This window comes from Crocodylus siamensis, chromosome 4 (genome assembly GCF_052110815.1).
Source record: "Crocodylus siamensis isolate JL-2025a chromosome 4, ASM5211081v1, whole genome shotgun sequence".
NCBI lineage: Eukaryota > Metazoa > Chordata > Crocodylia > Crocodylidae > Crocodylus > Crocodylus siamensis.
Window position 1 is genome coordinate 95,181,511 of NC_143398.1, and position 14,455 is coordinate 95,195,965.

Consider the following 14,455-nt stretch of genomic DNA (forward strand, 5'->3'; position numbering starts at 1 on the left):
CCAGTTGTGGATTTGCCCTCCATCTTTGTACAGTGCTGAGAACATTGGTGCCTCAGTCCATTGGCACTAATATAATAAAAGCAACCCTTTAAAAAAACCCCACAGACACCCTGAAAATCATTTACCTACAAGATATGAAATAAATGAGACAAGTGTTCTAGTCACTGTGTGGCTTATGAGATACACTGTACAAGGCTCTAAGCAAAATAGCATGGTATTGTATATAATTGAATACTAACCTTCAATATCAGGATTATGTATTCTCTTAATGCACACAAACAAAGCCATAGCTTTATGGTTGTTATATCCTGATTTCTGACTTCTTAACAGTCTAATCATATAATTTATTATCATTGTTATTAAATCTGTAAATTTCTTTTGAAAGAAAGAGGAAATGCCAGCATGGAAAACTATTTGACTGGACTAGTGCAAGATGATCCGTTACCACATACCTCACCAGCTCTTGCAAGGAGCTCTTCCTCTACAAAGCTTAAAAAGTCTGCAGAAGAAAAACCTCAAGAGCTGCAAACTTTAGGAACTGAGCAGCTTCTACCTTTCAAGATGCATGGAGAAGGTGGGTAGAAGCATGACAGCTAGCAGTTCTCTGAACAAACAGTGAGCCTCAGACTTTTGGAAATGTTCTAACGGTGAAGTCTGCCCTCATGTAGAGGACTAAGAGAAGGCCCAAGCACTTTTTAAGTGACATTTAAATCTGTACGAGAGGGCTTTGTGGTACTTAAATGGTTAACAGGACTTGCACTGGCCTTCTGCCCAAGGATGAATTTCATTTGGAATCAATACATCCAGAAACATCATTCATATTGTACTGCTTCTTTCTAGATGAAAATAAATATAATGTACACTTGCCACATTCTGTTGTGTGTTCCATTTTCCATCACTATTTCTTCTAGACCTACCTTATTTAATTTGCTACAAGATTTGACATTTTAATGTTCAGTTTAATCGTCATTATACAATACACTACAAGTTATTACAGTTTATTAACTTTTGTGTATTTTTATTTAAATTTTCAGTTTTTTTCAATTTAAGTTCTATAAAGTAACGTGCACAAGAGACATAAAATTCAAAATGTCCCCTAGCGGTCTTGGTTTGGTGTACCTCATTCCTGAGTTGCTCAGCTTGGACTTTGCACAAATATTAAATATTCATCACTTCAGCTGGTTAGTAGTGTTTAAGCTGGTTAGTGGTGTTTAGCACCAACAGAAATCAGACCAAAGATGTCTAATCTGGGTATTCAAACCTGGCCTAAGGCTAAAAACACAAAACAAAAAAAATCTCATTGTAAATCAAATTACAGAGGAACCAGAATGGGTTGTTATAGGAGGAATGAACAATAGCAGCAGCTCAATTTCCCACAGGAGATTCCTAAGCACTTTACAAACTAGGGATCAAATTCAGCCCCAAGATATTTTTGTGGCACTGAAAGGCTTCATGATGAGGTACCAGTGTGGGCTCTATTTCTGCCATAGCTTCATCCAGAGTAGCACCTTCTCCATCACTTCTTATTTATAATTGTTCCTACCATAAGTAAATTGATGTAAGGCAGCCGTCAGTGTACATGCTACAACATGCTGACCATATATTCTGACACCAACTCCATCTTGAATGCCCTTCCTGAAGTTCTGTACATGACCACCTCTTTCCCCATCTATGCATTTATCATTCCATCCAACAATGAAGTTTACCCTTCTCTGGCGTGGGATGCAGCAGCTCTTTAGCAGTGCATGACAGCATTGCCCGGAAGTATAACAAATGTCCGATTACCGTATTTACTTAAATATAAGACAACCCCACAATAATTATATTATATATACATGGACATTTTGTAAATTTATTATAATTCTCCAGGTACAGAATCACATTACTGGAGCCTTCCCTTGAATGTATCTCCCTCCCACTGCTACAGCAGGAAAAATAAACCAGGGTGTGGTGTTAGGTAACCTCCTTGCTCTCTGCCCCCCTTCAAACTTTTTCCCCCTGCAGCTCCTTCCCATTAGTCCCTGTTCTCCCCAGACCACATGGAAATGAAGGGCAAATTTTGAAAACACTGACTTTGAAATAAACATGCCTGTAGTAATTTGCATATTACTAGATAGATATCATTGATAGACTTAGTTCATGCAGAATTGATGCATTTTACCTTTTCTGAAGCTGCTGCAAGTTTTAGCACAGGTGTTCCATAAACACACTTTTAAGCAGCACTTTTGTATCTACTTATATATAGTACAAACTTTTTTAAAAATTTTGTTTCAAGGGCCAAATGCATTCCAAATTCTGTTGGGCAAAGCCCAATAGTCAAGTTTCAAATTTTGGCTGAGCAGATCTCAATCATTCAAGTTTGAGTGTGTGGTGGCTCTACCACTGGGCAAGTATCCTCCCTCCCAGACCCATCAGACTCCCCAGATTCATGGCAGGCATCCTATGTGCAAGCCCCAAGCCCAGAGGCCACTTGTTCCTAGCCAAAAGGATGAGGAACAATCAGTGGAGGAAGCATGAATGTAGTCCCTCATTGCCACAACATAGTGCAGTTGAGCTTCCTGCATTCAGCTGAGCATCCCGAGTCAGCTTGCTGGGAGTGCAATAGATATGTCTCACCCTGGAAGAAACACCTTGGGGAAATTGCAGGGGTCAGCTTGCCCAGAGTGCAAGGGACAGACCTCAACCTGGAAAAAACACCTTGTTGATCACGGTATCTTTCCTGTCTGGCTTCTGTAAAAAGTTGTTAATATATGCTCAAAAGATCCAAGATAGAGGGCCATGCCCCTGCTACAGAGGAAGGCAAAAAACCCCGCCCCCCCATACTATACTATAGCAGGGGACGAGATGAAGCTTGGGACCCTTGGAACACTTTCAAAATGACATAAATTAAACCAGAAAAAGGCACTCTAATTCTGGTATAAAAGTGCTCAAATGAGGAGATGTACTAGTATAAAAGCAGCGGTATAATTATACAGATATAATTATGATGGCAAATTTCCCTACGTAAACAAGCCTTTAACCTGTCTATACCACAGTTCCTAGTCTATAGAAGGAACATAAAAAGCCTTCCTTCTTCCTGCTCTTTGTCTGCTGTGTTTTTAGATTGAAAGCTCTGTGGGTCAGGGACTTGTTCTCACTGTTTTTACTGAAAAAATATGCATGTTCTTATATCAAGATAGTTATCTCTGTGTAAAATCTGAATGGAGTACTTACCTTGATGTAGCTACTTGAGGGAAACTCTAAGTGCGGGGTACTCAGTTGACTCTTCACTAGCCATGTGAAGGTAATGCTATCTGTGCTTCATCTCCACTAGACTGTGCATTCAGGGCGCTTCTATGCATGCCATTAATGTGCAGTAATAAACTCCACAGCTTCTTGTTTCAGAGTTTATTGCTCCCAGGAAGCTCCCAGGCATGTCATTTTCATGTACACCCAGAGTGCAGCATATGGAGCTGGGTTGGAGTAAACCCTGGCTGGCAGGGGACCTGGGGAGTTAGCCTGCCAGCCCACGGCTGCTCTGACCAGGCTCAATGTGCCGTTGAAGGGCTGGCTGAGGCACAGAAGTGCCTCAGCACAGGGCTAGCCAGCAGGGAACTCCCACATTGAAACATCCTTGCCCCAGCCAGCTGGGTCAGTGTCTACATGTGCGCTGCTGTGCACAAAAGAACTCCACAGCAGGGTACTATTGTATATTTACAAGTACTGCAGCACGGTAGTACTTACTTATATTTACAACTTACATTTACAAGTACTACCCTACTCCAAAGTTTATTAGTTTTCTGCACCCTAACAGGGGTGTACATGTAGATGCAGAGACTTTTCCTGCTGAGCTAATTAGTCATCTCTGCAGTCTTGCGCCCACTGATAGCCATCTTGAATTAGCCACTTTGTGGCTAAGTATGAGAAAATGTACATATTTTACAGTGAAGATAGTCTCTAGCGTGTGTATAGTATCAAGTCACAAATTCTGTTAGGGTAAGGGATTTCGAACTTCTTAAACAAGTGTACCCCTTCTGGTGGCGGTGGCTGGATAGATGGGGTGGGGTTCCATGCAGTGGCTTCCACCACCACCCCGCACCGCTGCATTGCCACACCCCACTTTCCCATGGCTGGTTGCATATGCAGCCCTGTGGGCTGCTGACAGGCCTCATGCCTGGCCAATTGCACACTGCCCATCAGCAGCCTGTGGAGCTGCATGTCCAACTGGTCATGGGAAAGTGGTACATGGAGGCGGCAGCGCAGGGCAGTGGGCTGCACAGGACAGTGGGTGGTGAGCCCTCCCACCCCATGTCCATCCACAGAGGGGTGCCTCCTTGCCGTCAGCTCTTGGCCAAGAGTAGTGGCCCAGTGGCCAATCAGGAGAGCAAGCTGGGGTGAGGGGCGGGGAGGTGTCGCGGTGTGCCATGTGGGGCTGGTGGTACTTAGTGAACCCATCCCTTTCCCCCAGGTAAAAGGTGAAGTGTGGGAACGTACTGTGGGAAACATCACCGCCATGACCTGGTGCGCTCCATCCCTGCCCACCCACATGTACCCCCTACAACCTTTCCAAGTACCCCTGGGGGTACACATACCCTTGGTTGACAACCCCTGTGTTAGGATATCCAGGTGCTGCTGTACTACTAATAATTAATAAGAATCCAATATCTTTGGATGCTTCATGAACTGAGTTGACTCTGAGAACCTTCTGAGGTTTGCCCACTGAAAACTGAGAATAATGTCTTTCTAACCCACATGACCACTGCTGTTAATCACAGATGACTAACCTTCCCAGATATTACCTTGCAGTAATTACAACCACATTACATTGACCCCAAGTGACAAGAGAAGCAAATTTGAACAAAGTCATAAAATGCTTTTGTGCCATAACCAAATTGACATTATGGAGGCACTAGTCATGACTGTGTAGTGACAGCTGAGTTTTGCATTTAAAGCAAATGTGAAAAATAGAGTCTTTTTCCAAATTACTGAAAATAATGTTTGAGCATAGAATTAATTTTATGACAGTTTATAAGGAAAACTGTTAAATAATTTGAGATACAATTTATTTTAAATACAGGCTCTTTAAGGAACTGAGCACTCTGTGTCTGATATTTTGCTTGTCTAAATGTTTTTTATAATGGAACATCACAAGCTCTTCATTATAGTTAATACTGACTGAAATATTGTGCAAAGTCTTTAAACAATTTCAAATGTAGCCCAATAGTTTTTCTAGTGCATTCTTTAAAAGCTACTTCTTCAAGAGAAGCCAACATGTAAGCTTTTCCTTTATAAAGCTTCACAAAAAGACCAAAGGCTGCCACAGTTAGAATGCCCCTCTCAAAATTACTACTGACTCCCACTGTGATTCTCCATGGGACTAATGCCACAGGTTGCTCTTGATAACTACTCTCTTCATTCACTTTCTCCTCATGGTGCTGCTTTGTACCTCCTGACAGCAGAAGGGGGCAACCATTTTTCATGAGGCAAACTTGGCGCGACTCCAGTTAGAGAGGCCATTTTGAAGGATGATATCTTAACTGTGAGAAACCTGTGGTCTCAGTTCCACTGAAGACTTCCCTGTAGTGATTCTAGGAAGGAAAGGAAAAAAAAAAAACCCTTCAAATCCTCAAATCTAACATGCTTAAAAAAAAATTATCAGTGATTTGGTACCACAAACACTGAACTGCCTTGATCATAATCACCTGGTTATTGCATAATGTCATTACAAGCAAAGGAGAGGACTCTGTTAAATCAATTAGTCTTGCTGTGTTGATTTAACTACTTTGAACAGATACAATGGTAATGCACTCTATTGGAAATCAATAGGTAGGTAGACAGGCAAAATAAAAGGAAATACCATACAAAGTCTGTTCATTTAGGTAGCAGTTGCACATGGTCACTGCTCAACACTATTAAACAATGAGGTGCTTATACAAAGCCTGGGTAATCTTAAATAATATATAATACCTTGCATTTCTGTAGCCTCTTTCTACTAAGAATTGTGAAGTACTTGACAGCATTAATGAATTGTGACTTGTGACAACTCTTTGAGGCAGAAAAGTAGGACAGGGCCAGATTAAAATATCATTAACAGCAAGGGGAATCAGTAGCCTCTACACTGACTTTGATGGAATTACACTGGCATAATCTATATAAAACCCTTTCTTTCTGCCAGTCCTTCCACAGCATCTGATGAAGAGGTTGTTGTTGCCCACGCAAGTTCATGCCTCTCTGAACCAGTTAGTCTCTAGCAGGGTGCCACCCTGCCATCTTCCTGCTTGACATAGTGGCAATCATAATATTGACTGGCTGCCGTTGGTTGTACATATACGGAGAAACCAAAGCAGAGTGGTCACATCGTGTTTATATTTATACACATTTGAACATATGCTAGCATAAGGGCAATAAAATACCACACTTGGGGGTGTATAATGACCACTTTCTCAGGTGAGGAAGAATTTGTTCTACTCTTCTGAACAACACTATACTATTGTCTGACAGCAGGATGTGTCACTTTCCTCAGAAACATCAGTCATTGGCTACTACTGGAAGTAGCACACTGGACTTTACAAAACAATAGACTGATCTGGCATAGCAAATCTCATGTTCAAACACACAGATAGAGAGCCTCCAATTCCTTATCTTTAACTCCCACACTCATCTGGATTACAAATAATTACTAAAGCACACTTATGCACCAGGCAATTAAAAGTGTCCATCAGCATCTCAGGTAATCCCTTTTAAAATCTTGGGGTTGTAGAATGTTTCTCCTGGGATAGGACTCACTGAATTTTACAACATGACGGCCTGGAAACATATTTAATTTGATTTAGTTATTTATTTATGTAGCTAGATTTTTTCAAAAAATCGAAAAGGAAGGAGGAAGCTTTGTGCATTTTGAGGGTTACGCAGTGGATGCATCCTGATCGGATAACGAAGAACTGTAGGGAAGGGGGCAGGGGGCAGAGGTTGAAGGGAACATGAAGAAAATGCAAGCCATCCAATACTTCAAGGAAAAGAATTGTTATCAATTAGTGTTGTATGGTGCTTTGAAAAGATAAAGTGCTATTTAACACTACAGGTTATTCAGAAGAACATGTCTGTGTGGCCCCAAGAGAAGTGAAACAAGATTTTCAAATTCTACTGGAGCTTGGGCATTCTAGTAATTTCCTCTCATTTCATAATATTTCTTAATGCTGACCTTTGATCTCCACACCATGATAATTTGGGCATTCTTAACAAGCCTATTCCACAAAGCTTAGCCTCCTCTAGTTAGGCAGTATTTAAATGGTGCTCAGCATGGGTCTCTGATCCACAGAATAATTTTAAAAATTAAGGTTTCAAAAGAACTCGGAGCCTTTCATGATCGTTCTCTCTTGTCCTCATTTATTTTTAACATCTTTTTAGAAGCAGCATTTGCCATGGCTGTGCTTCAGAAACAAGGAGCTGGGCTAGTGCCACAGAAAAAAGATGCCCCCACTCCCAAATGAAACTTAGAAAATGCTGTAGTAGAACAGACCATTAGTCTATCTAGCCCTGAACACAATCCCCATGGGTAGGTGATATCAACATTTAAATAAGGCACCAACCCCGTAGAATGTTCTTTTGCCTATATAGTGAGCATCAGTTTATGCCCCATAAGAAAGAAGGCTAATAGAAGAAGAAAATATTTAAAGAAATCCCAATTAAAAAAATATACACTGTTTAACATAAAAATAAAAGCTATAGCAGTATTGTCCACTTTTTAAAGAATGAATCAAAGGTATTCATTTAATTGCTAGCTTGGTTACTGATTTCTGTGCCTTAGTTTCCTTTTCTGTAAAATAGGGGTATTAATATTTACCCATCATTATAAAGCACTTAAATATTTTAAGATTAGAAAGCATACATGATGAGTGCAAAATGTTATAATGCAGTCTCAGCTGGGATTAATGGGTACCAGTAGCAGAAATGCAAAATTAATAAAACTAAGCGAAAAAAAATTAAGTCAAATGAGCAAAGAAGTCTCTTTTCTCAGCTCTCCTGAGGGCTGCAAAATTAAAGATTTAGAAAGACAGAAAGGGATTTATGGGGCCACATATGAGTGGACTGGAATATGTTTGCGGCCACTACAGCCCTCCAATCAAGCAAATGATTATCATTATAAGCTACATACTGTTCTAAGGAGCTGAAAGTAGGATGCAAAACTACATCTCTTCTATAGCCAAGCACCAGAGACAGGGAAGAATGGGAGAAGAGGACCCACTTAAAATGTTGGAAGACTGATTCTGATTAATCGATAAGCTTTGTGAATGTCAATACATTGGCCACATGGCCAACTTCTGTTTTTTACATATATCACGGACTGAATTTGGGGGTCAAAGTGAAAAAAACTAAGAGTTTGGCTGTGAATCTCATGCCACTAAACCAGAAAGGAAATTGCAAGGATGGGAGCACTGTCAAGGGAAAAATGGAGTTAGGGGACAGAAATGATCTTTATACTGACAAGAAATAACAATAAAGCCAAAAGAGATTGCTAACAGTTAAAAGTAGGACAAATATGAGACAAAGCAGTTGAGGAAAAGGAAATACTGTCTGAATGGAGAAGATAAGACAGTAAGACATACAACCAAGATGAATACATGAGGCCCTGGATACTGAGAGATGCTCAAAACTTTGAATAGCAGAAAGGCAAATGTCATTTTGCGATGTAGCTTTTCTTCAGATTGAACTATTTCCAGAGATAGAAGACATTTAGATTAAACAAAACAAAACCAAGAACAGCTTCTACCAATCCTGAAGCTCATCTATTCCAAGTCCTTCCTGTTTTGTTGCCTAAATAAATGGGAACAACACATAATGGCTAGTACTAGACACAAAAAGATCTATTCTGGACCAAACCCACTTTGTGGGATTACCAAGGCTGGATTTAAGAAAGCTGAAAATGCAAATAAAAGTAGCTGTAAAAGGAAATTTCAAGGATTGCTTTAGAAGGAAGAGATCAACTTCTTATTAGGGGCAGCATGTTAATAAAGGATAATGATAATGTGCTTTCTTCACACCTTGCCCCTGATCTGTTTCACATGCACCACACGGTACCCATTTACCTGTCCTTAGGAATGCCCCACTCTTCTTAGAAAGTTTCATTTGCAGACACATGTAAATAGTAAAATCGTTGCCCCCAATAGCACCTAGAGATTTTTTTATCTAATGAAGTTTCTACCGATGAAGAGTGCTCAATTAAGTTCTGAAGACTGAATTCCTCACACTGCTCCCAGTTTGGGTACAACATGGCTGAAGCAGTAAGAATCTTTGAAAGCAATCTTCACGCTGCCACTCTGCCTCAGACCTGCCTTATAGGAACTCCAGTGCAAAATGATACGGTATGTAGCACTCATAGCATTTCAAATCTTCAAAGCATTTAACAAACGAAGCAATTATGAGCTAAAAGTGGGCTTTAGTTTTGATAGCCCATTCATGCCTTACCTTCTTAACTGGCATAGCCATTTCTGGCAATGGTAATGAGGGTTCTGTGATAAAGGAACTCAACCAGAACTCCATACACACTTCACATGTATCAACAGTAGCTCTATTGTCAAACCCAGTTTAAAAGACAATGCCAAACTTATGGCTGAAGACATCTAGCCTACTGAAGAACCCTACCCCGCTGGGATGCACTTCAGTCTGTTGTGAAGCCTGGGAAACTTTGTGCTGACCAACCTCTCTCAGGATAACTTTAATTACTCCAGGATTTTGGACATCTTCCTTCTATCAAAGCCTTGCCTGAAGGAAAGTGCAAGTTTTATTTTCAATTAACAAGAAATCTGATGCCAGTATTTTTTGTAATACTCTCCACAAATACTTGTGCACTTGGCACATTTCCATCCCACAGGCAGCAGAGATGGGAGTTCGATATAGTGATGACAAAAAAGAACACACAATGAATCTTGGGCTCTGCAACTGGGATCTAATTTATGTAACTGTGCGGAGGGCTTCAGGCTGATTTGAACCCATACAGTCAATGATTAAAGGAATCTTGCTAAAGGTACAAGTATTGAATCCATCACATACCTCTGAGAACAGGCAAGTCTGAGAAAGTGTCTCTGCTTTGCTTCTGGTTGTAATAGTCCACACTTTTCAGAATCTAGGCTGAAACAAAATGATATTGAGAAACCTGTGTTTCATATAAATACAACCATTCTGTTCCTGCCCTCAGCTTAAGCACTTACCAAGGGTAGAAGCTTGAAGAGCCATTCAGGATTATACAAACCCTTCACCACAGCACCCTCGCTGCTCCCTTGTGAAGTTCAGCCAATCATGCACTCAGGATACAAACCACAAACCACGCAGGAACTAGCAGACACAGCAGCTCAGAGAGTTGGGCGTAGGGCTTAGTTAGCACAGCATGGTTTTGCTTTGCTCACTGCCAAGGTTAAACCCACATTCAGAATAGGTTCTGCAGTTCTGTGCTCTAGTTGCACTGAACAAGGTCCCATGTATACCCCATGACACGCTCATTCTTCTGGCTCTGACCACGTCCTACCTGTTGTAGAGACCATATGCTGCGCAACATACACAATCATTCAGTTTGACATATAGGAATGAGATCCCAAGTGTCCATCTTGAAACTCTGTGCTTTTCATAATACAAGGCATCAAAATGGCAATGCATTGCTGATGTGCTAATTTGCAGGGATGTCTCCTGCCAAAATTCTCCTGCAGTTTGGAATAGTCTATGCCCAGGCCTGACCCAAGTACAATACATGTGAGCGTCTGTGTAAGTCTCTGCAAGAGAGAGCATGCAACCGCTCTGCGCTAGGGGTGGATGAGACAAGAATCAGCCCCACAAAGCAAGGATTTTAGTAGACTCTGAAATGAGCACAGCTTGCCGATGGGTCTGTAAATCACATGGTAATAGGGTGCAAAGAGCTCACTTCCTGTAAGCCACAGTCTAATTGGGGAACATATTCATTCATTGATGCATCCAGTTCAGGCACTGGGGGGTCGGGGCGTAGCCTTGTCCTGGAGGCCTGGATGAGGGGACAGAGGGAAAGGAGGTGGTGCTGGAGACTGACAGTGGTCAAGGCTGGTTCTGTGGTCGCTTGTCACTACTGAATTTCTCTTTTCCTCAGGTTGTGAAATAATGATGGATAGTAAAAAACAAAAAACAAAAAGCCCCATGCAAATAAAAGGAAAACCATAAAAGCAGAGGCCTCTTTGCCTCTTGTTTGACTGAGATCGAAACACCTGCCAGAGCCCAGCATCAGTCCCTCCCCATGAGAATGAACACAACAGGGCTCCACCTGCCCCTGGCAGCAGGGCTTCTGTGGTTGGCAAGGTACAGGAGGGCTAGAACTCTGACTGGCTGAAAAGAGAAAAGGGGTGGGTCTGGGCAATTGTTTGACAGAAGCTTTCAGGGTGCAAGGCTTCACTGTGTAGCCAGGCCTTCTCAGTCAGGAGGTGAAGGCGGGACTTGCACAGATGACTGACAACTAATTTGAATGGGGGGGGGAACTGATAGAGAGCAAGCATTCTGATTGGCTGAGGAGACAGAGTGGGGTGGGCCTTTGCAGCTGATTGATGGCAGTTTGAATTTTAGGTGGGAAAATGATGCCCAACGGTCGTGGCAACTCCAGTTCCCTCAGGTAAAGGGAGTTGAGCCTGGCAGCAAGGGCCCCAGCCTGAGGTGCTGCATGGGCCTGAGAGTATGGGCAGGTGACCCCCCTCCGCCCACAGCTGGCCAGTGCCCAGGGAGCAGCATGAAGCACAGATACCCTGCCCAGAGCCCTTGCTGTTATGTGCATGGAGGCGGCAAGCAAGGATTGCCCACCTTGCCACCCCTCATCCTGCTGCTGGGACCAGCCATCAACTGCTACCAAGGACTGGCGGGTCCAGTCCTTCCCTTCCCGCTCACCTCCCTTCCCCTCCCCGGGAGTGGTGTCATGCTCTGTACAGCAAGGTCCTGCCCTTTTACCACTCAGAGAAGCTTATCACCCTCTGCCGCTGTTGCCTTTCCCTTTCCAACCCCTTTCCCTGTAGCACGGTGATGGCTACCCCAATCATCACGTGGTGAAAGTTTGACAAAAATCAGAAATATCAAAATTTCTCAGCCAGGGATCCTCAGATCTCTGGATTTCTTGTCATCCTGCTTCACTCGTGCTTCAGGGCTGTTTTCTTGATGGGGCTTCCTTGACATGGCTTATTACATTTCAGGGCTCATCAACCATTTGAAACTCGGCCACACACAGCCCTACCTTCTAGCTGGGAGGGGTAAATCTGCTCTTCTTCCTACCCTTCCAGTTGTTGCCAACATTAAGGCACAAGGCTGCAACCTGGAGGGACCAGCTCTATTTGTCCATCTCACAAAGTAGTACAGATATGGTGCCAAAAAAGACAGGCAGATTATTCAGCTGAAACATTTTGTGCCAAAAAAGAGTTGCCCATTTGAGGCAAATTTGCCAGATTATTTCAATCAAAAAACACCCCTGAAGATTCCATACAGTGGAAACATTTCATTTTAATGTCTTTTTAAAAAAAAAATAAAAAAAACTTTTATTTTTTACATTTGCTTTGATTTTATTTTGAGAAGTTTAAAACCAGCTAAAAAACTCTTCAAAATTAAACTGCTTTTAAAATTTCAGGTAAACATTTTTTTGTTTGACAAAAAGTAAGCCATTTCAACTCATTGGTTTGCCAAAAAGTCACAATATTTTGTTTGGAGCTAAATTAAATGCATTTCTTCCCAATACTGTAAGTAAAAGAAAACAACCCCCTCCCACTGCCCACCCCCAGTTATTTGCACAGCTGTACTAACACTAACCACAGAGATAGCTGGCTTAGGGAATGAGAAGCAGAATGTGAGAATCAAATATTGATTTCTTGCTTAGTAAAACAATAGGCTAAATACAAACCACAACTTCACTTACGTGACATTATATTTATGATATCACCTAACAAAACAAAAGACAGGAAATTCACAGCTACATCCAATTTTAGGTACTCAGCTATGAATTCTCCAGCTTTATGGTTCAGCTTAACATGAACTGTGTTAATGTACATCATTGCTTTTGTTTTTTGGGAGAAATAACTTTGGCAAAGAGGACATTTTAAGTTAATGATCTGCATTTAAATTACAAATCATTAAGTGTTACATCATTTTCATTAGGTATGCTACTCTTTCAGAGATGGACCCAGAGTACTAAATAAATAAGCTAGTCCAAGTATTTTCAAAAATTGCACTGTAGAAATGTATGGCTAAGAGGGACTTCAAAAGAACTCTTGGTCCAACTCCCTGTATTGAGGCAGACTCAAGTACACCTACATCATCATATAGATCCAACCATCCTATATACCGTTGCCCCAAATTAATCCCTCCGGAAATCCATGACATTGCATTGTAATGATTTTGCACAACGAAAATATTTGGGGGCATTTAAAGGTAGGGGGAGGTCTGTGCTGATACTGCCTATGCTGTGCCTGTAAATATGTATGTGCCTGCTAGGCATAGAGGCAACACAAAGCTGGAACTTCTGTACATTTCAACATCAGTACATTACCCTTTTAAAAAAAAATGTACTGAATGCCTTTCTTGCTTGTCATGGATACCAAAATCAAAGTTTTAGTTCTAAGAAATTCAGGATGAATAAGGGAGGATCCAGTCAAAAAAAACAAAAAAAGACACTGGTGCTAAATGTCCCGCTCAAGCTAGTTATGATTCCAACAGGGTTATCTAATTGACTTGAGAAGAAACAGATCGATATGTGATGCTATATAACCAATGTCACAGTGCATCTCTGCACCAAGAGAGAAAAAGAAAAATACACAAAGGCAAAAGAGAAATCTCATGATTAAAATTTGTAATAGCTTCATTGAAACACATTATAAAATCAGTTTTTTCTCTGCAGGAGTGAGACAGATAAAAATTGACTCCATTTGAAGTACAAACAACAAAGATAGTTGGGGAGTTATAAAAAGGATAGCACCCTCCTTAGAAAGATTTGTCTTTTGCTCTCAGTTCCTAGTGCTTGCAGTGATCTCTCTCTCTGAAAAATCTTAATTAAACCAATACATTTTCCAACTTAGGTGCTTGAAGATGTGCACACTTTGATTAAAAAAGGTTAATGATCATCTTTATTTAAAAAATGAAGGTAGTAACATTTTGGTGTTTTGGTTCAAATTTGTGTCTATCCTTGTATTAAAAACCCCCATATGAATCAATCAGGAATGTGATGCGGGTCGGAAAGGAGAAGGGTGTTGGTCGATGGGAGAAATAAGGTGGAAACACACACATTTATTATACATTTTAATATCTTGTCTTTTGAAGGTGCAAAATACAATTATAGGCTGGGTGCCTGTCAGGGCTTGAAATCAATTTGATACACAACTGAGGCAGCCTTCACTGGTGACTGTCAGGAATTGTACAAAGACCTACCCACCCTAGTGCTAACTAATGAAAAGTAGGGAGGGGAACAGAATCATCTTCTAAAACTGTGAATTGA

At 41.3% G+C, this 14,455-nt stretch overlaps 1 protein-coding gene across 1 annotated transcript in view; it reads right to left on the reverse strand.

The window, feature by feature from the left end:
• Nucleotides 1-10,204, reverse strand: part of GRAP2 (GRB2 related adaptor protein 2) — a 43,042-nt gene extending 32,838 nt beyond the window's left edge. The window contains exons 1-2 of the mRNA XM_090041064.1: nucleotides 10,188-10,204; nucleotides 10,030-10,107 (exon numbers count right to left, since the gene is read on the reverse strand). The gene's annotated coding sequence lies outside the window, so the exon portion shown is untranslated. The remainder of the gene's footprint in view (nucleotides 1-10,029; nucleotides 10,108-10,187) is intronic.
• Between the last annotated feature and the right edge of the window lie 4,251 nt (nucleotides 10,205-14,455).